Genomic DNA, 23745 nt, shown 5'->3' on the forward strand with positions numbered 1-23745 from the left:
TCAGGATGTTTAATGATATTCTAAGGCCAGGGGCATGCTGAAGCCAATGGACCAAATGAAGTATGCAGGAACGTCCCCTTATAAGTGCTTAGGACCAATGGCTGGACTAGAGGACCTATCTCATACTTATACCTATGATTCCTTAATAGTTAATGAACCACCGTGTAAGGGCTTATCTCTGATGTCCAAAGTCCACTACATACCAAATGGAGCAGTGGAGGAGCAAAAACCCAGGATTTTGAGAGTTGGAGTGATCTATGCTAGTTATTCATGAAACTGGATCCTCTATTGCTTGACAATTTTGTGGAACTGTATCCTTGGCATGGATGTGTGATATCTTTACTGAAGTCCACTCTTCAATATTCTTAGCTTATATGTCTTTGCATAGCTTATCCCAAATAAAGTAGGGAGCTCAGGGCTCTAATAATGCAGTTTCCCATTTGTATCAAATATTCTGTACAATGAGCATAAGTTCACCTTCTCTTGTGTGAGGTTCCTTCTACTAGCTTATGCTGACTTTAGAATCGCATCCTGGCACAGCAGAAAGGACATCATCTTTGAAGTAAAAAAAAAAAAAAAAAATCTCTGTTTTGCTATTGGTAAATCAACTTATCCTCTTTTGACTTATTTCCTCTCTGGGCTACCTATATTATGGAAGTGTGACCAGGATGAAATGAGATAACATATACAAATGTGCCTAGCATGTTGCCTGGCACATGGCAGGCACTCTGTAAATCTGTAGATTCTGTGCAATGATATCTTCTAAAAATAAATGGACCTTGGTGTTTCTGTATCCAGGGAGACTCAGGGAGAACATCTGTTGTTCCAGATACAGGTGTAGCCCTGATATTTTTCTCATATCTATTCAAGCATTTAACTTTCTTCTCTTCACAGCTCCTGTAGGCCTGAAAGCTCCAGTAGTCAGCATGGAATGTAGGCTATAGGAATAAAGGCTGTCATGTTCTCTGGTATTATGAGTGCTCCACACTTCACACCTTGTCCTGAAACTAGCCCCCAAATAACAAGGATTTAATTTTCCAAACTCTGATCCAAGAATAGCCACTATCTCTTAAATCTTTATGATAACCTCAAGGAAAAGATGTATGATCTTGTTTTGTGTTGGTCTCAGACTATCAGTAGTGATGTTATGACTAGAAATGCCTGGGAGCACTCACCTGGGCCCATACTACTTGTGGTGAGTCCCCACAGAGATCTCCCTGCTTGGACTGGAGCCAGTGTTGTGGCTGGACTGGGCCTTGTGGTTCTTATTATGACTGCAAGATGCACCTCAGAAACAACCACCTGGGAACTTTGAAAAACAAGATTTATTCCTCGCAGTTCTTGGATGGTACATAGCACACCTGGGGCCACACAGGGAGGTTCTGGGTAGAGAGAGAGAGTGTGGACCTGGGTTCTCCTTTTATTGGGATCTAGGGTGGGGTGCCTAAGGTTTCATAGGTTTACTCTTTACTGGCGAATTTAAAACATAAGAGTGGGAATTAGGGCATGGGAAGGGAAAAGCAGGGTCACTCAAGAGGTCAGTTATCTAGGTTGCCAGGGGCTTTCTAAAAGGGGAACTTCATGGGTGGAGTGACCTGGCTATTTATCTAGTTGTGTAGCTGGCAATATGTTTATTCGATATGGATGTCTTTGAAATGGATGCGTCGGTAATCAGAAGCTTAATGTTAGGCACTTACATTGCAGTCAGAAAAGCTTATTGTCAAGCACTTACACTATGGATCTTCATTTGATGGATGAAGAATCTGAGAGTCAGAAAGTAACTTGACCAACACCTTGTAGCAAGTCAGAGCTTTATCTGGAGTTTACAGTCAGGACCTTCTTTTATCATATGATGTATATTTGATGGAAATATACATCATTTTCCAAAATGCTTTTCCTCTGTTCCAGAAAAGGCAAGAAGAATGGGGTAAACTTTCTTCTTTTTCCTTTCCTTCCCCCCCTCCTTCCTTCACTCCCTCCTTCCTTCCTCCCTCCCTCCCTCCCTTCCTTCCTTCCTTCCTCCCTTCCTTCCTTCCTTCCTTCCTTCCTTCCTCTTTTCAGTCTTTATATCACTGGCAACAACAAACAAACAAACGAAAAAACCCAGAGCATTATCTTTGTGTCTCTGGACTATTTGCAACTCTCTGATACACCCTGAAGACAGTGCTCATTTTCCTTATCCTGGTCCAAAAACTCATCCTCAGAGCTGTTCACTACCACTGGGCATCCTAGTTCCTCTGCCTCTACAGAGAATGACCTCTCATCACAGTCACCCTTACCCAAAAACACTACAGTAATTTCCACTTAGCACAGTGAATTATGACCAAGTAATAAATAATAATGTTTCAATCATCTGAATAACACTTTGACTGGAGATAAGCATTTTGTCAATTTTTCAAAACTTTGGTATTGTGACTCAAAGGCCAATACAGTTTTTGCACACAAGGCTGTTGCATGTAAGCTATTGGGTGAAAAGATACAAAGATGTACAATTCAAAACTTTAGTTCATGAGGACAGCATGTATATAATAATACAAGGTAGTGTATAAGTAGTTGTCAGAGGAGAGGAATGAACAGGAAGGGAGAGATCAAGGTGTGATGAGGTGATGGAGAAGTCTTCCTGGAGGAAGGGAACTTTGAAAGGTGATTAGGATTTGAAAGCATAAGAAGGGTTAAGGAAGACTGATCTACATCTGGGAGAAGAGCATATACAAAAGCACAGAGGAAAAATACGTGCAAGGAATGCTATAGAAATTAAGAAAATAAACCTCACCAGAGTAAGAATCAATGTGGGCAGGAAGGAGAAACAAGTTCTTAAGTTAGGTCAGAAATTTGTACAATATGGAATGTTAAAAAACGGTGTAGGACAATTGGACTTCATCCAGGTGGCAGTGAAGAAACTCAGGGGATTTGAAATAAGGGGCCATGATGAAACGGTTGTTTAAGAAAGACTAAAAGGTCAAAGGAGATGGATATTTGAGGCAGAAAAATTTGTCAGGAATTATTTCAGTTTTCCAGGAGGAGATATTGAGTATCTGAAAAAGCAAAAGGAATGGAAGAGGTTAAAAAAACACCACAACAAAAAACCCCCAGCACAGTTGGACCTAAAACAGTAGGAAGAAACATCACTTGGAGTTAATGGCTGAAGAATTATGGCTGTGGATCTGAAACCCGAGCGTGCATCAGAATCTTCTGCAGGGCTTGTTAAACCCCAGAGTTCTGCTCCTTATGATAAAGAATTACAGGGGCCAAGAAGTCCTCTCAATTCCATAGAAGGTAGGATTATGTGTCTAACAACGTCAAGCACCACATTGCATTTCCCGTGATTAGAGTAGATGTGTAGTAAAGTCGGGATATTGAATTCACACTTATTAAATCTCACATGTCATTTGAACATATAATACTATAAACATATTTCTTTTCCCAAACACCAATTGCTGCACCCACACTCTCTGAGGTCAGAGCGGCGATTTAACCATCACATTGCCCAGCAGTGATATACTATGTACTTTCCAAAATTAACCAAAATGAGAACTCCTGGGGTACATAACTCAGCTCTCTCCTTCCAACATATGCATGGTTTCCTTAATCTCCTATAATGCTCTTTGGACCCGTAGTCATGCAAATAGCACCAGCGAACAGCTGCATTCTGCAAGCCAGATGGTCACATGTGGGAACAGAGATGGAATGGAGACAACAGAAGTAATAGCCTATAAAGTAGGTTAGCACTACTGAAATTCTACTTTTTTCTATTAATACCAAGTAAAAGGTTAATTATTTCCATCCGTGTTCACTTAATGGAGAGAATTAATCTTGAAGGCATAGTAAGAGATTTTCAGCAAAATTTCATGACTGCTTATTCCAAAATAGGACAGAAGGGTGATTGAGTGTGTGCTGGAAAGCATGATGGAAACAATGAAGAGGCTTACGTAAAACTCTGTTTGCTCAACATGTAAGACTAAGTTTGTAGGTGTTTGGGAGGAGAGTAAAGAAAGAATATGCTCCATCTTCTTTCTCAGTATTGAACCCTGATGTAACAAAAGAGAGTCGTTTGGTTCCTGGATGTTGTTCTCTGAAATCCAAAATATTTGAAATTAAGATATAGACTCCTTTCCTCTGTGCACAACATGAATCATGTTTAACATGAGTTATTTAAAGATCTTGTGTACACTCATATTTTGTAGACATAGTAATACAATCTTTCTAAATTTTGCATAATCATGTTTTTACTTTCCTCTCTAAGAAGTCCTTCCTCACAGCACCTTATATGTGTATAACATCTTCATTTATAAGATCACATTCAATCATATTTCAATATATATGAAGAGAGAGAAATGTGTTTTCCTTGTGGTGGGCACTAGTGTTTTGCAACTTATAGATTTACTTGCTAAAGAGCTATAAAAGCTCATAAATAGTAGTTAAAATTCAGGATGGTGATATTTCATCAGCCTCTTCATTAATACAAAAATCAAGGGCTTCCCTGATGGCGCAGTGGTTAAGAATCTGCCTGCCAGCTCAGTGGTTTGTGACCACCTAGAGGGGTGGGATAGGGAGGGTGGGAGGGAGGGAGATGCAAGAGGGAAGAGATATGGGAACATATGTATATGTATAATGGATTCACTTTATTATAAAGCAGAAACTAACACACCATTGTAAAGCAATTATACTCCAATAAAGATGTTAAAAACAAAAAGAATAAAAATAAATAAATAAATAAATAATAAAATTAAAAAAAAAAAAAAGAATCTGCCTGCCAATGCAGGGGACACAGGTTCGAGCCCTAGTCTGGGAAGATCCCACATGCCGCGGAGCAACTAAGCCCGTGAGGCACAACTACTGAGCCTGCGCGTCTAGAGCCTGTGCTCCGCAACAAGAGAAGCCACGACAATGAGAAGCCCTCGCACTGCGATGAAGAGTAGGCCCCGCTCGCCGCAACTAGAGAAAGCCCGCGCACAGAAATGAAAACCCAACACAGCCAAAAATAAATAAATAAATTTATTAAAAAAAAAAAAAATCAAGATTGATCGGTGGCCTGGCTATGTTTTACAGAAACATCTATAGCGCAATTATTTTGTAAATTGTTACATAAAATAAAAAGAATGGCATATTCCATTATATATTAGTGTTTAAAAAAACAATGAGAGACAGAAAATAAAAGAAGCCATATAATACTTCTATAGCAAAATAAACATTTGGCTCCATTTTTAAAAATCAAAAGAAAATGTTTTCAGTGAAATTTACTGAATAATAAAAGAAAACCATGAAATTTTTTTTTAATGGTACACCAGTTTGACAGTTTCTTTTTTTATAAATTTATGTATTTATTTATTTATTTATTTTTCGCTGTGTTGGGTCTTCGTTTCTGTGCGAGGGCTTTCTCTAGTTGTGGCAAGCGGGGGCCACTCTTCATCGCGGTACGCGGGCCTCTGACTATCGCGGCCTCTCTTGTTGCGGGGCACAGGCTCCAGACGCGCAGGCTCAGTAGTTGTGGCTCACGGGCCTAGTTGCTCCGCGGCAGGTGGGATCTTCCCAGACTAGGGCTCGAACCCGTGTCCCCTGCATTGGCAGGCAGATTCTCAACCACTGTGGCACCAGGGAAGCCCCATGAAATTTTTTTAAAAGACCAAACATGGGTAAGAATAAAATGATTAGCCTTGATTCTATTACATAAAATTATTTTAATTATATGTTTTTTCTTACTATAAAAGTAAAACATGCTTAGACAATTTGGAAAAAGGTCAAGAACATAAAGAATAAAATAAAAATTATCCATTATACTAAAGATAATCAGTGTTAACATATTGCAGTATTTTCTCCTAGTCACTTCTTTATACACTAAACATATATACAGTTATGTATGTATACTCAAGATATCCTATATTTAAAATAATCCATGCTCCTTTAATAAAATGTAACATTATATATTATTCTTTTTCCCATAATATTCAAAGTTCTTTTTAAGCACTATTATGAGTCTTGGAATGTCATATGTTTAATTATTTCTCTATTGAAAGTCTTATATATTAATACTAAATTTTGGTGCCACTAATAATGACGTGATAAACTTATTTCCTATTTTTGGATTCTTACTAAGTTCTTGCGCTCTGATGAGGAGGACATAGATTTAGCTAGCAACTAACCAGAGCTAGGAATTTAATTGATTTTATAGAGGATAGACAAGCCAAGGATTCATTCATTCAAGTATTTTTTTAATAACTACTCTTTTTTAGGCATGGTTCTAATGGGGATACATCAGTGGACAAAACTTATAAATATCCCTGGCTTCATGTAACTTGGGTCCCAGCATCCGCATTTATTAAGACAGAGAAAAGAAGAATAGAAACAATGTTTTGTAAGGGTTTTTTTTTTTTTTTTTTTTTTTTTTTGAGGGGGAAGTGGGAAGAAGTTGAGTAAAATTCTGCTATGAACATGTTGGGTTTGAGGTACCAGTGAGGTATCTGAGTAGAGATTTATTGAAGGAGCGCAAGAAAAAGTCTGGGCTGGAGACATTGATTTGGGCCTCATCAGCATACAGGTGAGAGTTAACACCATAGAGTGGATATAATTACCCAGGGCAAAAGGCTGACTGAGAATTACTGATAGTGTAAGACTTACACCTCAGGAACTCCAGCATTTTAAAAAGAGGATATGGAAAGAGAAAAGTAGGAAAGAAACCTCTTAAAATTGTAGAGCCATGGAGCCAAGGGGAGTATATTGCCAGAAAAAGGAAATAAACAATGATAATCCTTCTGAGAAATCAAAGACTGAAAAATGCACATTGCTTTTGAAAACATGAAGTTCATTACTAACACATATTAAAAATACAACCCTACTCTGAGGCTCCACACTTCTTTGATCTTATTTCAATTGTCCCCACTTCATCTTAGCTACTCCCTTCTGTGGCCACAACTCATAATTTGTTATGACTTGTTACTGTGTTACTCCTGAAATGATAAACTCAGTCAATACAATGATGTGACTGTAAACATCATTTCTCCCATCTCATGCACTTAAATGTTTCCAGTGCACTAAACTATTTGATATTAAGCCCTTCTATAAATTGACTCCTTTCCTTTCTATCCATTGCTCCTTTCCATTCCACAGTTCAACACTCTCCCAAGAACCTTGAACTACTTAGACCTAGGAAAAGAGGAACATTTTGGAGACACTGGTCATGTGACAATGTACCTCTACTTGTGAACCAATGGAAATGTTAGACTCAAAATAAAAGCATGGTGCCACCTCTTCTTATAAGATTTTTTTTAACAAGTGAGGGATGAGTTCTAGCAATCTCCTTAACTGCAAAACACATCAGGAGGCACATCTATGGTTCCATACTAGAAGGTATAACTATATTTCCAAATTAATTTAACTAAATTTTTAAATTAATTTAAAAACCTTCAAGCCCTTTGTGATATCCATGAAAAAAACCCCACCCACTTGCCTAAAATTGCCTCTTATCCAATAAATCCATTTAGACAGCTCCTAGAGAGAGGTAAGATCTGAAGCCAGAGTGGTTGGGATAGATGGCTGTTGTTTTAGTTTGAGTTCCACCCAAATCTTGAGATAGGGATTCAAGTCTAAGTGGCTCTTTGGGTGTGATACCAGGAAATAACAGTTGGGGGGGAAAGGGGTGAGACAGAAAAAGGAAAGCAGCCAGTAAAGGATATGTTATTTAATCAGTGAACCCATTGAATAACTGGAACTTAATCCTACTGGGAAACTCAGGGATTCAGCATAGACCCTAGACATCAGCGTAGACTCTGATGACTCAGAGTTATCCCCACTTTCCCCTTGCCCCCAGAAGAAGCTGGAGTATTTACGTTGATACATGCTAATAATAATCCTCAGCTAGCATTGCCCCCAGGTGGTAATGAGCAGGAATGGGAAGGGAGAGGGGAGCCAGACAAAGCCTCAGGAAGGACATTAGACATCATGCATTACAGTGAGAAGTCAGCCTCTGCTCCAACCAATCCAGAGGTCTAACACTTTTATCTCCAAGGTATAGGATTCTGTACAATTGTATAGGCTTCTATTTTGGGAAAGTATTCTGTTTAAAAACTATTTGGATTTGAAGAGTTCAGGATTAATGATGTTGAAATTGTTCGCATTTATGTTAATCAGTAGACCCCTTTTCTGCTGAATTTCATTCAAATAAAGCAGTGCAGGGACTGCTGGTTTTATCTGCCAGTATGACGCAGTAGAAAGAGATGGCCGCACTCAAGCAGATGGTTGAATACGATCTAATATTCGAGTTTGATCTTGTTCCCATTATTTTGTTGTCCTTGCCTGCTACCTTAATCAACATAGGCTAGCTTTATTCCAGCATAAAAATTAACTCCCAAATCCCAATGACTTCACACACCAAAGGGTTATTTTTCAATCACAACATGTCCATCATGGCACCACAAGTTTCTCTGCTCAGCATATTCAAGGACTCAGACTGACAAGGGGTCCATAATCTTATAGCTGCACTCTGTGAAAGAGGCAGCTTCTTTTGTCACAGTAGCAAGGGAAGAAACTATGAAGAATCACACATGAGTTTCCTTGTCTCAACTCAGAGGTGATGGATCATTTCTGCCCATGTTAGCCAGATCATTCACATTGCAATACTTAACTCAAGGGGCTGAGGAATGTAAGGGGGCAAAGAATACGTGATGATCATTATTGTTTTTTCCATGCCTACCAGATAGAAGACACCTTAAAGATCATCTGGGCTAGGGGTTTTCCAACTGTGCATTTCAGGACCTCTACTGCTCCCAGCATCCATAAAGAACTCTTGAAGGTGAAACAGTTATTCTCCCCACGCTCCCATGTTAGCCAGAAAAGCTTTTTTTCAATATTTTCTCCATCTTGATGCTTCTTGTAAGATTTTATTTGAAGAAAGGATTCTGCAACTTTAAAAATAGTTGGAATATGACAAATGTGATCCAACTTTTTCATTTTAAAGATAAGAAAAATCAAGCCCCAATGATACTGAGTTTCCAAAGAGATGCAGCTGGTTAGTGGAAGGTCTTGAACCTTTCTAAGACACCATACAGTTTGACATCATGCCCTGATAGACTCCTCATTGTTGGGAAAAACTTTTCTCTAAGACGTTTGTCGGGAGTATCTGGAAAAACTTAAGCCGGAAGTAATTTGAGGAAAGAAAAATGAAAGGATAAATGAAAGAATAAAAAAAAAATCAGGAGAGGCAGATAGAAAAAAAAAAAGTTGGCAAAGTGAAAAAGTAAAGTGAGAGAGCTAGAGAGAGAGGTGCAGGAGGTGTGAAGAGTCTGTGAGCCCAAATGAGAGAGCCACTCAGTCTAGACTCCAGATGTGAGTACACGGCTTCAGTGAGTTCAGTACTGGTCTCTGCAAATCCTTTAGCCAGATGTCATGGCTGAGCTGCAAACCCTTGGAGGCGTGACAGAACTGGCTGTTGTTCTGTCCAGTGTTTTCTTCTTAGTGTGTGACCGATCACTCTGCTGGCTGCTCTAAGGTTATAACACCAGATAATGAGACACCTTCTTTTAATACTGAAGTCAGCTTTTTGGCAAACCGCAAAGAAATAAAGTCCTTCTGAGTGTCCAAAGGTTGGTTGGTAGACCTCAGACTAGTAGGTGTGACCACCTTCCCAAATGGAGATCAATCTGACCCCAAGAGAGGGAACACTGTGGACAGACACAGAATAAATAAAACAAAAAGAGGCTACTGCTTGTTAGCAGCAGGATCTTGGTCAATTGCCTTATCTTTCTGGGACTACGTTTTCTCTGGGGGATTTCATTAAGTGGTCTCTAAGTTCCATTTGAACATTGACACCCTGTAATCCTATGAAATGGCATAATGAAGGAAGGATAAACAAGAAAGCCGTGTCCCTACCAAGCCGATAGGATAAAATAGCAAAATGCAAACGTTCTGCTATGTTAAATAAACAAGGTAAATGCTTGTATTTGCTCCCTGCAATTGAGCAACTTGTAGAATCTGGCAGTGAGCTTTACACCTGGGAACTAAGATGGAACAGCTCTGAGGACAAGGAATCGTTCTAGAAAAAGGAAAATTTGAAAGGGCCAGCCCAAGGCAATAGTTCAGAAGTCAACAGAATTTGTGTTTCTCATTCTCCCAACACTCTTTCATTCTTTAAACCAATACTTAGTATCTGCTACATGCTATGGCCTAGGGATTTGATGGCAAGGAAAGTAGTCTTCACCTTCATATACAAATAATGGTGGATGCAGGCAATTAAACGAAGTTTAATGCAATAAGGATAATCATAGCGGAAGAGATATTGGTGATGGGGATGGGAGAGACATTCAGACCAGACTTGAAAAACCAGAGATCATGGAGGAAGTGCATTTTAAGCTGAGTCCTGACAGAAAGATAAGAAAGGGATAGTCAGACAAAGAAGTGGAGAAGGAAAGTTCTAGAAACCACTTGAGGCATGTCCAGGAAACTGAAAATAATGCATTATGACTCTGTCACTTACTGCCTAGTTGAGCATGAGCATGTTACTTAAGCTCTCTGAGCTTCAATGTTCTCATCTGAAAAATGGAACAGTAACAGGTTGCAAAGATGGTTGTTCTTAACATTAAATGAGATAGTTTAACATATATATCTGTCACCTACTACATAGCCTGACATATATAAGGTGATAAGGAGGTACTCAATAAATGATAGCAAATTGTAATATTACAGTGCAGGACTTGGAAAGGACAACACAGGAGTCAGATGGTTGCCCAAGTTTCTGGCTTTGGAAATTCAATCTGGACATACTGTTGGAGGCATATATACAACCAGCAGGAGGAGTGTCTGGTTGGTGGTTTAATATACATATATCTGGAGTAAAGGAGTGAGATCTGGGGAAGATATACTTTCAAATTCACACAAATATGATACTAAAATAATGCCCCTTCTTCTCTTTTCATCGTCCTATGTTGTCCTTCTGAAAAACTCCTTTTCTTCAGTCCATATTTCTATCACCCATAGCTGTCAAATCCTAAATTATTAGCTGATAAGGAATTGTATTTTAATAGTGAGGGACTGGAAATGTTAAGAAAACTGAAATTCTTTCAAGACTCTAAGAAACAAAGCACCCGTGGACAAGTTTGTGAAATCTGACAATCAGCTAAGGTTGAACTATTGGGCCAAATTGAACAGGCTACACAGATAGCCATAGGCTTTTTTTCCCCCTATGCATATAGTATTTTCTGAAAAGAAAATAGCGGTGGGTTAAATAAGAGGCATCAGACATATCTGCTGAACTGAATACTTAAGATTTTCTTGACATTCCCTTCTATCCCATAAATCAAATTAGCTACAAAACATCATCAATGTAGCAAATCTGCCTGCCCTTTCTTTCTGTTTTGCATTTCAAATTAATATCAGATGAAACAATGCCTTTCAGAGCACTTTCCAGATCAAAAGCAGACACATAATCACATGAAAAAATTGGCATTTAAAGAGGAAAAAAACCCAACATTATTTAACATAAAACTTATTGAAAAATTCAAAGGCTGCCAACTGGACAGGAAATTAAGGTAAGGTCTCTGAAAAGTCTCTCTGCTCCTCAATAGCAGGGAACAGCAGGAGGCTTGGCTGTGGTTCTCTAGATGTTTTCAATGTGAAGTCCTTGTTTAGTGAGGCTATAAACTGTCCTAGATATTATCTCCTTCCCTCCCACTGAATATAAAACTCTATCAAGCCTCTACTCTAGAATTAAATTCTCATCCTAGTAGGGCTTTTTCTGTTGCCTTCTATCACTTCAGAACTTTTGGAACACCAATTTCTGGTTTGCAATCTACCTTCATTTAGCCCCTGAGTTCTCTGTCCTCAGTGCTGTGAAAGCAGTGGCTGGAGAAAGCTCAGGCCTAAAGAAAAAAATTTTTTTCTCAAATGGGGCTGTGGGTGAGAGATGCAAGTCTCTCTGAAGAGTATTTAATTAATAAGTGTTTATTCATCATAAATCTGATATGTAACCAGCACTCTAAGTGAACTCCCTCACTGCTCACAAAGTAACACTTACATTGAAGCTGCAGCTGCTATTTACGCTTTAAAAAGCACAAGATTTTCTGTTAGAAAAGTGGAACATGTATCCTGGTTCTATCTTTAATACCTGTTTGAAACTGGGCAAGTCATTATCAATAGCTTGAAATTCAGTTCTACCCTCGAAAAAAATGAAGAGCCAGATTTTCTCTCTATCATTTTATTCATACCTTTATTTCATAAATTTTCACCTTTAATTGTAATCATTATTTGCATGTACCTTAGATCATGGACTACATCTTAGTCACTTCTGTATTCCCAGGATTTAGAACATTGCACATTGTAGATGTTCCGTGAGGTTTTGTAAAAGGAATTAAAAATATCCCTGCCTCACAAAGTTGTCAAATACATTAAAAGCAAGCTCAGTTGCTGGAATGTGCACCTGCTTTCTCCTTCAAACACTTAGAAATACAGGATGTAACAAAATGATGCTTTTAGTATAACAAAGCTCAAAAAAGAGGAATGGAAAATCCTCATGCTGTTAAAATAAATAAGGAAATCAAAGCCAGAGTTTGAACTTGGCTAATGCTAAGGACACCTAAGGGATATCAAATGAGAACATACATCAAACAGCTAACTAAAAAGGGTTATAATGCCCAGGCTGGAGGAAGTAAATGTGGCCTTGAACCCATGAAAGGTGAAGACCTATAACTGAAACCTCTCTGTAAAGATGGGTCGCCGGAAGAGTTGCTCCTTCTATATGGAAACTAGACTAGAAAAAGTGTACCTTGAGATTGTGGTGGAAAAAAGGGTCTGAATTTCTGCTACCAATTCAAGAATCACAAGTGATAAATTAATGCATAAAAATTGATCTTAAATTGAAGATATCCCAGACACCATAAGAGAAAAAACTGTAACTCTCCTATGAGGACACAACCCAGGGTGAATGAGGCTACCACAGAAGAACAAGCTCCATGGAAGATAAGTTTAAAAAATCAGTCACCCAAGGAAATGGTCAGCCATGAAAAAGAGTCAGCAAAAACAAAAAGGAAAATTAGAACTTCTGATAATAGAATATCTAAAATAGATGACACAATAAGTACACTGAACATGATAATTAAAGGGACAAAAGAGAACATAAAAACCATAATAAAAATATGATTCCATGGGGAAAGCAGATTTGTAAAATATCCAAGTAGAAATATTAGTCATTGAAATAAAACTCAACACGCAGGTTAAACAGCTGGGAAAAACACAACTGCAGAGAGAGAGAGATGGATGATAGATATGAGGAAATTACACAGAATACTACAGAAAATAATAAGAATGATAGCAAAGAGTGGTCAACATTTATAGATGACAAAATGAGAATGATCAAAATACAAATGGTAGGTTTTCCAGAAAAATAAGTTGGATAGAATAAGACATGAGGCACTATTCAAAACAATGATGGCTGAGATTTTTCTGGCATTGAAGAAAGTCATGAGTTCTCAGATTGAAGAAGCACACTGAGAAAGGTTAAAAAACAATTCTGCATCTAAACATATGTGATGACACTCAAGGAACTGAAATCTTACAAAATCTTAAAAGCAACCAGAGAGATGAGGCAGATTACTTACAACAAAAAAAAATTAGTAACAAAGAAGTCAAAAGACAAAGAAATGAGATTTCCCAAAGGACTGAGAGAAAATAACTATGAACTTAGAATTTCAACACCAACCAAACTATTCCAAAACATAAAAGTGAGATAATGATAATTTTAGGAAAAAAAATACTGGGAGAATTTACCATTCACAAACCCTTTCTGTAAAAACTGCAGAAGAATGAACATCAGTAGGAGAGGAATTCAACCTGAAGGAAGAAACAAAAGTTCAAGAATCAAGTGATTATGAAGCAAAAGTGAACAAAGAAACTGATGGGTAAAACTAAGGAAGCATCAGTTCCAAACAGTCAATAATAAAAATAAATAATTTGGTGGTGTTTGTGAACAAAGTAGACATAAACACAAATTAGTAATTACAAAATGGAAAGTTTAAAGTATTTTTAGGTCCTTATTTTTGTGAGAGTATAGTAGAGAATTGCTTAACTTTAGGCATTGTTGAATTAAGAATGCCATAAGAAAATAGAAATCAAGTCAATAAATGTATACATTTCAATCCAAATATAAAGAGAAAAAAGGAAGGGAGGGAGAGAGGAAGAGAGAGGAAAGAGTTAAGTTTGGTCAATCCACTATAAGACAGGAAAGGAGAAGAGTAAAGCAAAGAAAAGCATAGTTGCAGAAACAAACAAAAAAAGATTCCAAATGTGTAAGTAATCTCAATAAAAGTGGAGAGATTTAAATTGCCTCTTATTTTTTCTCAGTGACCAAAATATAGAATAAAATCTAGCTGTATGTTATTTATGAGATACCCAAAATGTAAGTACACAAAAGGCTTGAAAATTAAAGGATGAAAAATATATCTGACAGAATACTGTCAAAAATAAAGCTTGTTTAGCTATGGTAATAGCAGATAAAATAGAATTCCAGGAAAAAGTTATTAAAGACAAAAAAGGCTCATTAAGGACAAAGAGGATTATTATAATAATAGAAGGAAATAGTAAGATTTACATAGCTATGCTAAATTATTTTGGCAGTTACTTTAATTTTAGTTACATAATTGTATATTATATAAACATATAGATTGACAGAATTGCAATAAGAAACTGAAAAAAGCAAAGTTAAAAATGTTGACCAAACTCACAAAAACCAAATCACCAAGCAAATAAAACTTTAAAAGTCTTAGATAAAGCATATAAAAGAAAAAAAGTCAGAATATATAAAATTTGAACAACAAAATTAACTATAACTAATAGACGTATATTGAACTCTATAATCAATGATTAGGGACCATACGATCTTACCAACCACACACTGAACATTTTTAAATTGATCATTTTTAAATTGACCATCTATTGGGTCACAAAAGACTCAGGAAATAACAACAACAAAAAATTATATAAGAAAGACTATGTTTTCCAATTTTAAAACAAGAAAACTGTTATTCAATTATGAAACATAGTCATAAAGTTACAAATTTGAAAACTTAGAAATTCATTTTTAAATAATCCTTGGGTCAAAGAAATGGTAATTGAACATGCAAAGTATTTAGAACTAAACAATGAAATATCACATAGCCAAACTTTGTAATGCAGCTAAAATATTATTGGCATGTAAATTTATGGCTGACCTGTATAGATTTATGTAAATGGGTTCCAATGCCCTCTGGCTTTATAATGGAGCCACAGCGGGGGGCCAGACTGAGTTAGGAAATTGATGTTAAGAGATTATTCTTCTGGCTTTCAGCCCAAGAGGTAGGCTGGCTATATCCCACAACAGTTTACTACTCCTCTCAAAGGAGGAGACTCTAGTTAACTCTCTCTTCTTCTGGGTCCCAGTAAGTGCTCCCTCCCCTCATCTCTATGGACCTCGAGGTTAACTACCCAGATGCTATTAGTCCTGGGTTACTTTGCTGTCTCTTGTGATTTCCCTTATACCCATATCTTTGTAAACAGTCCTGTTGTAAATAAACCCTCCTCAAATTATACTGTTTTGAGAGTGCCATCTGTTTCCTGTTGGACCATGACTGAATCAGTGATACAGATTTAATTTAGAAGACCTGTGCACTCTTGGAGACAGGGAGAGAGTAAGGTAAGGGTAGAAATGGTGTTGCTTTCCTGATATAACTACAATCTAGACATCGGTGCCAACTGGATCTGGCAGATGCTCCATTGCTGCCGTTTCTTTCACAGGGCATATTTATGGATTCTTCAGAAACTCCCCAACCCTGGATATCTCTCACCTGTAGTTACCTTGGCATGATCATGGCACCTCTCCTGCTGGCCCCCATTTGGTCAGCTTTGACTCCCCCGTCAGATGCTGTGCTTCTGACAGATGGACAGCACCTCGGTTCTTCAGGTGAATCGTGAGAAAGGGGAGAGGAAACGTAATTGGATGTGTGAAGAGGTAGTATTTCAACTGAGTGTGTAAGATTTTATTTCTACACTAAAAAAGAAAGATCTTTGTCAACGTCACAAAACATTAGCATTAATATTTACCTGTATTAATATTAACCTGTGTTGAATTTGGGTGGTGAGTACAGTGATGTTATATTATTTTCTGTATGTTTGAAAATATTTAATACTTAGGAAAATAATGTTTCAAGAGCAAAGTGACAAGGTATGTAAGAGTCTCTCACACAGGATCTGACACGCAGGCATTTAGCACATTTCTGGGACATCCTATTCCCACGCAATCCCACAGCTCCACTTCTACGGCCATGCTAATTTCAGATTGCAGGACATTCTGCCCACTGCTTCCCGAAGTTCCCATGCCAGTTTGCCAAACGAGATCTTTCCAAGTTTTTTGGGATAGGGTTAGGTTGGGGAGGGAAGAGAGGAAGGTGAGAAAGGATTACAGGATTTCTTAAGTTTGAACCACAGATTTTTTTTCCCCAATTATTTATTTATTTATTAACATCTTTATTGGAGTATAATTGCTTTACAATGTTGTGTTAGTTTCTGCTGTATAACAAACTGAATCAGCTATACGTATATACATATCCCCATATCTCCTCCCTCTTCCGTCTCCCTCCAACCTCCCCATCCCACCCCTCTAGGTGGTCACAAAGCACCGAGCTGATCTCCCTGTGCTATGTGGCTGCTTCCCACTCGCTATCTATTTTACATTTGGTAGTGTATATATGTCCATGCCACTCTCTCACTTCTTCCCAGTTTACCCTTCCCTGTCCCCGTGTCCTCAGGTCCATTCTCTACGTCTGTGTCTTTATTCCTGTCCTGTCCTTAGGTTCTTCAGAACCTTTTTTTTTTTTTAGATTCCATATATATGTGTTAGCATACAGTATTTGTTTTTCTCTTTCTGACTTACTTCACTCTGTATGACAGTCTCTAGGTCCATCCACCTCAAATAACTCAATTACAAATAATTCAATTTCGTTTCTTTTTATGGCAGAGTAATATTCCATTCTATATATGTGTCACATCTTCTTTATCCATTCATCTGCCTATGGACACTTAGGTTGCTTCCATGTCCTGGCTATTGTAAATAGAGCTGCAATGAACATTGTGGTACATGACTCTTTTTGAATTATGGTTTTCTCTGGGTATATGCCCAGTAGTGGGATTGCTGGGTCATATGATAGTTCTATTTTTAGTTTTTTAAGGAACCTCCATACTGTTCTCCATAGTGGCTGTATCAATTTACATTCCCACCAACAGTGCAAGAGGGTTCCCTTTTCTCCACACCCTCTCCAGCATTTATTGTTTGTAGATTTTTTGATGATGGCTATTCTGACTGGTGTGAGGTGATACCTCACTGTAGTTTTGATTTGCATTGCTCTAATGATTACTGATGTTGAGCATTCTTTCATGTGTTTGATGGCAATCTGTATATCTTCTTTGGAGAAATGTCTGTTTAGGTCTTCTGCCCATTTTTGGATTGGGTAGTTTGTTTTTTTGGTATTGAGCTGCATAAGCTCTTTCTATATTTTGGAGATTAATCCTTTGTCAGTTGCTTCATTTGCAAATATTTTCTCCCATTCTGAGGGTTGTCTTTTCATCTTGTTTAGGTTTCCTTTGCTGTGCAAAAGCTTTTAAGTTTCATTAGGTTCCATTTGTTTATTTTCGTTTTTATATCCATTTCTCTAGGAGGTGGGTCAAAAAGGATCTTGCTGTGATTTATGTCATAGAGTGTTCTGGCTATGTTTTCCTCTAAGAGTTTTATAGTGTCTGGCCTTACATTTAGCTCTTTAATCCATTTTGACTTTATTTTTGTGTATGGTGTTAGGGAGTGTTCTAATTTCATTCTTTTACATGTAGCTGTCCAGTTTTCCCAGTACCACTTATTGAAGAGGCTGTCATTTCTCCATTGTATATTCTTGCCTCCTTTGTCAAAGATAAGGTGACCATATGTGTGTGGGTTTATCTCTGGGCTTTCTATCCTGTTCCATTGATCTATATTTCTGTTTTTGTGCCAGTACCACACTGTCTTGATTACTGTAGCTTTGTAGTATAATCTGAAGTCAGGGAGCCTGATTCCTCCAGCTCCGTTTTTCTTTCTCAAGATTGCTTCGGCTATTCGGGGTTTTTGTGTTTCCAGAGAAATTGTGAAATTTTTTGTCCTAGTTCTGTAAAAAATGCCATTGGTAGTTTAATAGGGATTGCACTGAATCTGTAGATTGCTTTGGGTAGTATAGTCATTTTCACAATGTTGATTCTTCCAATCCAAGAACATGGTGTATATCTCCATCTGTTTGTTTCATCTTTAATTTATTTCATCAGTGTCTTATAGTTTTCTGCATACAGGTCTTTTGTCTCCTTAGGTAGGTTTATTCCTAGGTATTTTATTCTTTTTGTTGCAATGGTAAATGGGAGTGTTTCCTTAAAATCTCTTTCGAATTTTTCATCATTAGTGTATGGGAATGCAAAAGATTTCTGTGCATAAATTTTGTATCCTGCTACTTTACCAAATGCATTGATTAGCTCTAGTAGTTTTCTGGCAGCATCTTTAGGATTCTCTATGTATAGTATCATGTCATCTGCAAACAGTGACAGCTTTACTTCTTCTTTTCCTATTTGGATTCCTTTTATTTCTTTTTCTTGTCTGATTGCTGTCATTAAAAATTCCAAAACTATGTTGAATAATAGTGGTGAGAGTGGGCAACCTTGTCTTGTTCTTGGTCTTAGAGGAAATGGTTTCAGTTTTTCGCCATTGACAACTTTGTTGGCTGTGGGTTTGTCATATATGGCCTTTATTATGTTGAGGTAAGTTCCCTCTATGCCTACTTTCTGAAGGGTTTTTATCATTAATCGTTGTTGAATTTTGTCAAAAGCTTTTTCTGCATCTATTGAGATGATCATATGGTTTTTCTCCTTCAATTTTTTAATATGGTTTATTACATTGATTGATTTGCATATATTGAAGAATCCTTGCATTCCTGGGATAAACCCCATTTGATCATGGTGTATGATCCTTTTAATGTGTTGTTGGATTCTGTTTGCTAGTATTTTGTTGAGGATTTTTGCATCTATGTTCATCAGTGATATTGGCCTGTAGTTTTTTATGTGAAATCTTTGTCTGGTTTTGGTATCAGGGTGATGGTGGCCTCGTAGAATGAGTTTGGGAGTGTTCCTCCCTCTGCTATATTTTGGAAGAGTTTGAGAAGGATAGGTGTTAGCTCTTCTCTCAATGTTTGATAGAATTCACCTGTGAAGCCATCTAGTCCTGGGCTTTTGTTTGTTGGAAGATTTTTAATCACAGTCTTAATTTCAGTGCTTGTGATTGGTCTGTTTATATTTTCTATTTCTTCCTGGTTCAGTCTCGGAAGGTTGTGCTTTTCTAAGAATTTGTCCATTTCTTCCAGGTTGTCCATTTTACTGGCATATGGTTGCTTGTAGTAATCTCTCATGATCCTTGGTATTTCTTCAGTGTCAGTTGTTACTTCTTTATCATTTCTAATTCTGTTGATTAGAGTCTTCTCCCTTTTTTTTTGTTGATGAGTCTGGCTAATAGTTTATCAATTTTGTTTTCTTCTCAAAGAATCAGCTTTTAGTTTTATTGATCTTTGCTATCATTTCTTTCATTTCTTTTTTATTTATTTCTGATCTGATCTTTATGATTTCTTTCCTTCTGCTAACTTTGGGGTTTTCTTGTTCTTCTTTCTCTAATTGCTTTAGATGTAAGGTTAGGTTGTTTATTTGAGATGTTTCCTGTTTCTTAAGGTAGGATTGTATTGCTATAAACCTCCCTCTTAGAACTGCTTTTGCTGCATCGCCTAGGTTTTGGGTCGTCGTGTTTTCATTGTCATTTGTTTCTAGGTATTTTTTTATTTTCTCTTTGATTTCTTCAGTGATCTCTTGGTTATTAAGTAGTGTATTGTTTAGCTTCCATGTGTTTGTATGTTTTACAGATTTTTTCCTGTAATTGATATCTAGTCTCGTAGCATTTTTGTCGGAAAAGATACTTGATACAATTTCAATTTTCTTAAATTTACCAAGGCTTGATTTGTGACCCAAGATATGATCTATCCTGGAGAATGTTCCATGAGCACTTGAGAAGAAAGTGTATTCTGTTGTTTTTGGATGGAATCCTATAAATATCAATTAAGTCCATCTTATTTAATGTATCATTTAAAGCTTGTGTTTCCTTATTTATTTTCATTTTGGATGATCTGTCCATTGGTGAAAGTGGGGTGTTAAAGTCCCCTACTATGATTGTGTTACTGTCGATTTCCCCTTTTATGGCTGTTAACATTTGCGTTATATATTGAGGTGCTCCTATGTGGAGTGCATAAATATTTACAATTGTTATATCTTCTTGGATTGTTCCCTTGGTCATTATGTAGTGTCCTTCTTTGTCTCCTGCAATAGTCCTTATTTTAAAGTCTGTTTTGTCTGATATGAGAATTGCTACTCCAGCTTTCTTTTGAATTCCATTTGCATGGAATATCTTTTTCCATCCCCTCACTTGCAGTCTGTGTTCCTAGGTCTGAAGTGGGTCTCTTGTAGACAGCATATATAGGGCTCTTGTTTTTGTATCCATTCAGCCAGCCTGTGTATTTTGGTGGGAGCATTTAATCCATTTACATTTAAGATAATTATCGATATGTATGTTCCTACTACCATTTTCTTAATTGTTTTGGGTTTGTTATTGTAGGTCTTTACCTTCTCTTGTGTTTCCTGCCTAGAGAAGTTCCTTTAGCATTTGTTGTAAAGCTGGTTTGGTGGTGCTGAATTCTCTTAGCTTTTGCTTGTCTGTAAAGGTTTTAATATCTCTGTTGAACCTGAGTGAGATCCTTGCTGGGTAGAGTAATCTTGGTTGTAGTTTTTTCTCTTACATTGCTTTAAATATGTCCTGCCAGTCCCTTCTGGCTTGCAGAGTTTCTGTTGAGAAATCAGTTGTTAAGCTTATGGGGATTCCCTTATATGTTATTTGTTGCTTTTCCCTTGTTGCTTTTAATATTTTTTCTTTGTTTTTAATTTTTGATTGATTAGTATGTGTCTTGGCATTTTCTCCTTGGAGATATCCTGTATGGGATTCTCTGTGCTTCCTGGACTTGATTCACTATTTCCTTTCCCATATTAGGGAATTAACATAATCCCATTATATTAATTAATATAATTAATATAATCTGTTCAAATATTTTCTCAGTCCCTTTCTTTTTCTCTTCTTCATCTGGGACCCCTATAATTCAAATGTTGGTGCATTTAATATTGTCCCAGAGGTCTCTGAGACTGTCCTCAGTTCTTTTCATTCTTTTTTCTTTATTCTGCTCTGCAGTAGTTATTTCCACTATTTTATCTTCCAGGTCACTTATCCATTCTTCTGCCTTGTTACTCTGCTATTGATTCCTTCTAGAGAATTTTTAATTTGATTTATTGGGTTGTTCATCATTGTTTGTTTGCTCTTTAGTTCTTCTAAGTCCTTGTTAAATGTTTCTTGTATTTTCTCCATTGTATTTCCAAGATTTGGGATCCTCTTTACTATCATTACTCTGAATTCTTTTTCAGGTAGACTGCCTATTTCCTCCTCAGTTGTTTGATCTGGTGGGTTTTTTCTTTGCTCCTTCATCTGCTGTGTATTTCTCTGTCTTCTCATTTTGCTTAACTTGCTGTGTTTGGGGTCTCCTTTTTTCAGGCTGCAGAATTGTAGTTCCCATTTTTTTTTTGGTGTCTGCCCCCAATGGGTAAGGTTGGTTCAGTGGGTTGTGTGAGCTTCCTGGTGGAGGGGACTGGTGCCTGTGTTCTGGTGGATGAGGCTGGGTCTTGTCTTTCTGGTGGGCAGGATCATGCCTGGTGGTGTGTTTTGGGGTGTCTGTGAACTTATTATTATTTTAGGCAGTCTCTCTGCTAATGGGTGGGGTTGTGTTCCTGTCTTGCTAGTTGTTTGGCATGGGGTGTCCAGCAGTGTAGCTTGCTGGTCCTTGAGTGGAGCTGGGTCTTAGCATTGAGATGGAGATCTCTGGGACAGCTTTCGCCATTTGGTAATACATTGTGCCGGGAGGTCTCTGGTGGACGAGTGTCGTGAATTCGGCTCTCCCACTTAAGAGGCTCAGGCCTGACACCCAGCCAGAGCACCAAGACCCTGGCAGCCACACGGCTCAGAAGAAAAGGGAGAGAAAAAAAAAAGAAAAAGAAATAAAAGAAATAAAGTTATTAAAATTTAAAAAAATTATTAAAAATAAAATATAAAAGTGTTTAAAAAAAAAGAAAGAAAGAAGAGAGCAACCAAACCAGTAAAGAAATCCACTAATCATTACAAGCCCTAAAAACTATAAAAACAAAACAAAAGAAAAAACGGACAGACAGAACCCTAGGATAAATGGTAAAAGCAAAGCTATACAGACAAAATCACACAAAGAATACACCTACACACTCACAAAAAGAGAAACAGGAGAAAAAAAAAATATATATATATATATATAAAGGAAGAAAGCAAGCAAATCAATAAACAAATCTACCAATGATAATAAGTTCTAAATACTAAAGTAAGATAAACATAAAACCAGAAACAAATTAAATGCAGAAAGCAAACCCCAAGTCTACAGTTGCTCCCAAATTCCACCACCTCAATTTTGGGATGATTCGTTGTCTATTCAGGTATTCCACAGATACAGGGTACATCAAGTTGATTGTGGGTATTTAATCTGCTGCTTCTGAGGCTGCTGGGAGAGATTTCCCTTTCTCTTCTTTGTTCACACAGCTCCCAGGGTTCAGCTTTGGATTTGGCCCCACCTCTGCGTGTAGGTCATCTGAGGGTGTCTGTTCTTTGCTCAGACAGGACGGGGTTAAAGTAGCAGCTGATTAGGGGCCTCTTGCTCACTCAGGCCGGGGTTGGGGGGGGGAGGGAGGGATACGGAATGCAGGGCGAGCCTGTGGCGGCAGAGGCCAGCGTGACGTTGCAGCAGCCTGAGGCGCGCTGTTTGTTCTCCCTGGTAAGTTGTCCATGGGTCACGGGACCCTGGCAGTGGCGGGCTGCACGGGCTCCCGGGAGGGGCGGTGTGGAGAGTGACCTGTGCTTGCACACAGGCTTCTTGGCGGCGGCAGCAGCAGCCTTAGCGTCTCATGCCCGTCTCTGGGGTCTGCGCTGATAGCCAACCCTCGCGCCCATCTCTGAGGCTCGTTTAGGTGGTGCTCTGAATCCCCTCTCCTTGTGCACCCCAAAGCAATGGTCTCTTGCCTCTTAGGCAGGCCCAGGCTTTTTCCCAGACTCCCTCCCAGCTAGCTGTGGTGCACTAGCCCCTTCAGGCTGTGTTCACGCAGCCAACCCCAGTCTTCTCCCCGGGATCTGACCTCCGAAACCCAAGCCTCAGCTCCGAGCCCCCACCTGTCCTGGGGGGTGAGCAGACAAGCCTCTCGGGCTGGTGAGTGCTGGTCAGCACCCATCCTCTGTGCGGGAATCTCTCCACTTTGCCCTCTGCACCCCTGCTGCTGCGCTCTCCTCTGTGGCTCCGAAGCTCGCCCCTGCCCACCCCCAGTCTCCACCAGTGAAGGGGCTTCCTAGTTTGTAGAAACTTTTCCTCCTTCACAGCTCCCTCCCCAAGGTGCAGGTCCCATCCCTATTCTTTTGTCTCTGTTTTTCCTTTTTTCTTTTGTCCTACCCAGGTACATGGGGATTTTCTTGCCTTTTGGGAAGTCTGAGGTATTCTGCCAGCGTTCAGTAGGTGTTCTGTAGGAGTTGTTCCACATGTAGATGTATTTTTGCTGTATTTGTGGGGAGGAAGGTGATCT

At 38.3% G+C, this 23745-nt stretch overlaps 2 long non-coding RNA genes across 2 annotated transcripts in view; one reads left to right on the forward strand and one right to left on the reverse strand.

The window, feature by feature from the left end:
- LOC132375417 (uncharacterized) overlaps nucleotides 1–23745 on the forward strand; it is a 148436-nt gene that overhangs the window by 103258 nt on the left and 21433 nt on the right. The gene's annotated exons all lie outside the window — the stretch shown is intronic.
- LOC132375418 (uncharacterized) overlaps nucleotides 22069–23745 on the reverse strand; it is a 63829-nt gene continuing 62152 nt past the window's right edge. The window contains exon 3 of the long non-coding RNA XR_009506005.1: nucleotides 22069–22114. This is a non-coding gene — a long non-coding RNA (uncharacterized LOC132375418). The remainder of the gene's footprint in view (nucleotides 22115–23745) is intronic.

This window comes from Balaenoptera ricei, chromosome 11 (assembly GCF_028023285.1).
Source record: "Balaenoptera ricei isolate mBalRic1 chromosome 11, mBalRic1.hap2, whole genome shotgun sequence".
Lineage (NCBI taxonomy): Eukaryota > Metazoa > Chordata > Mammalia > Artiodactyla > Balaenopteridae > Balaenoptera > Balaenoptera ricei.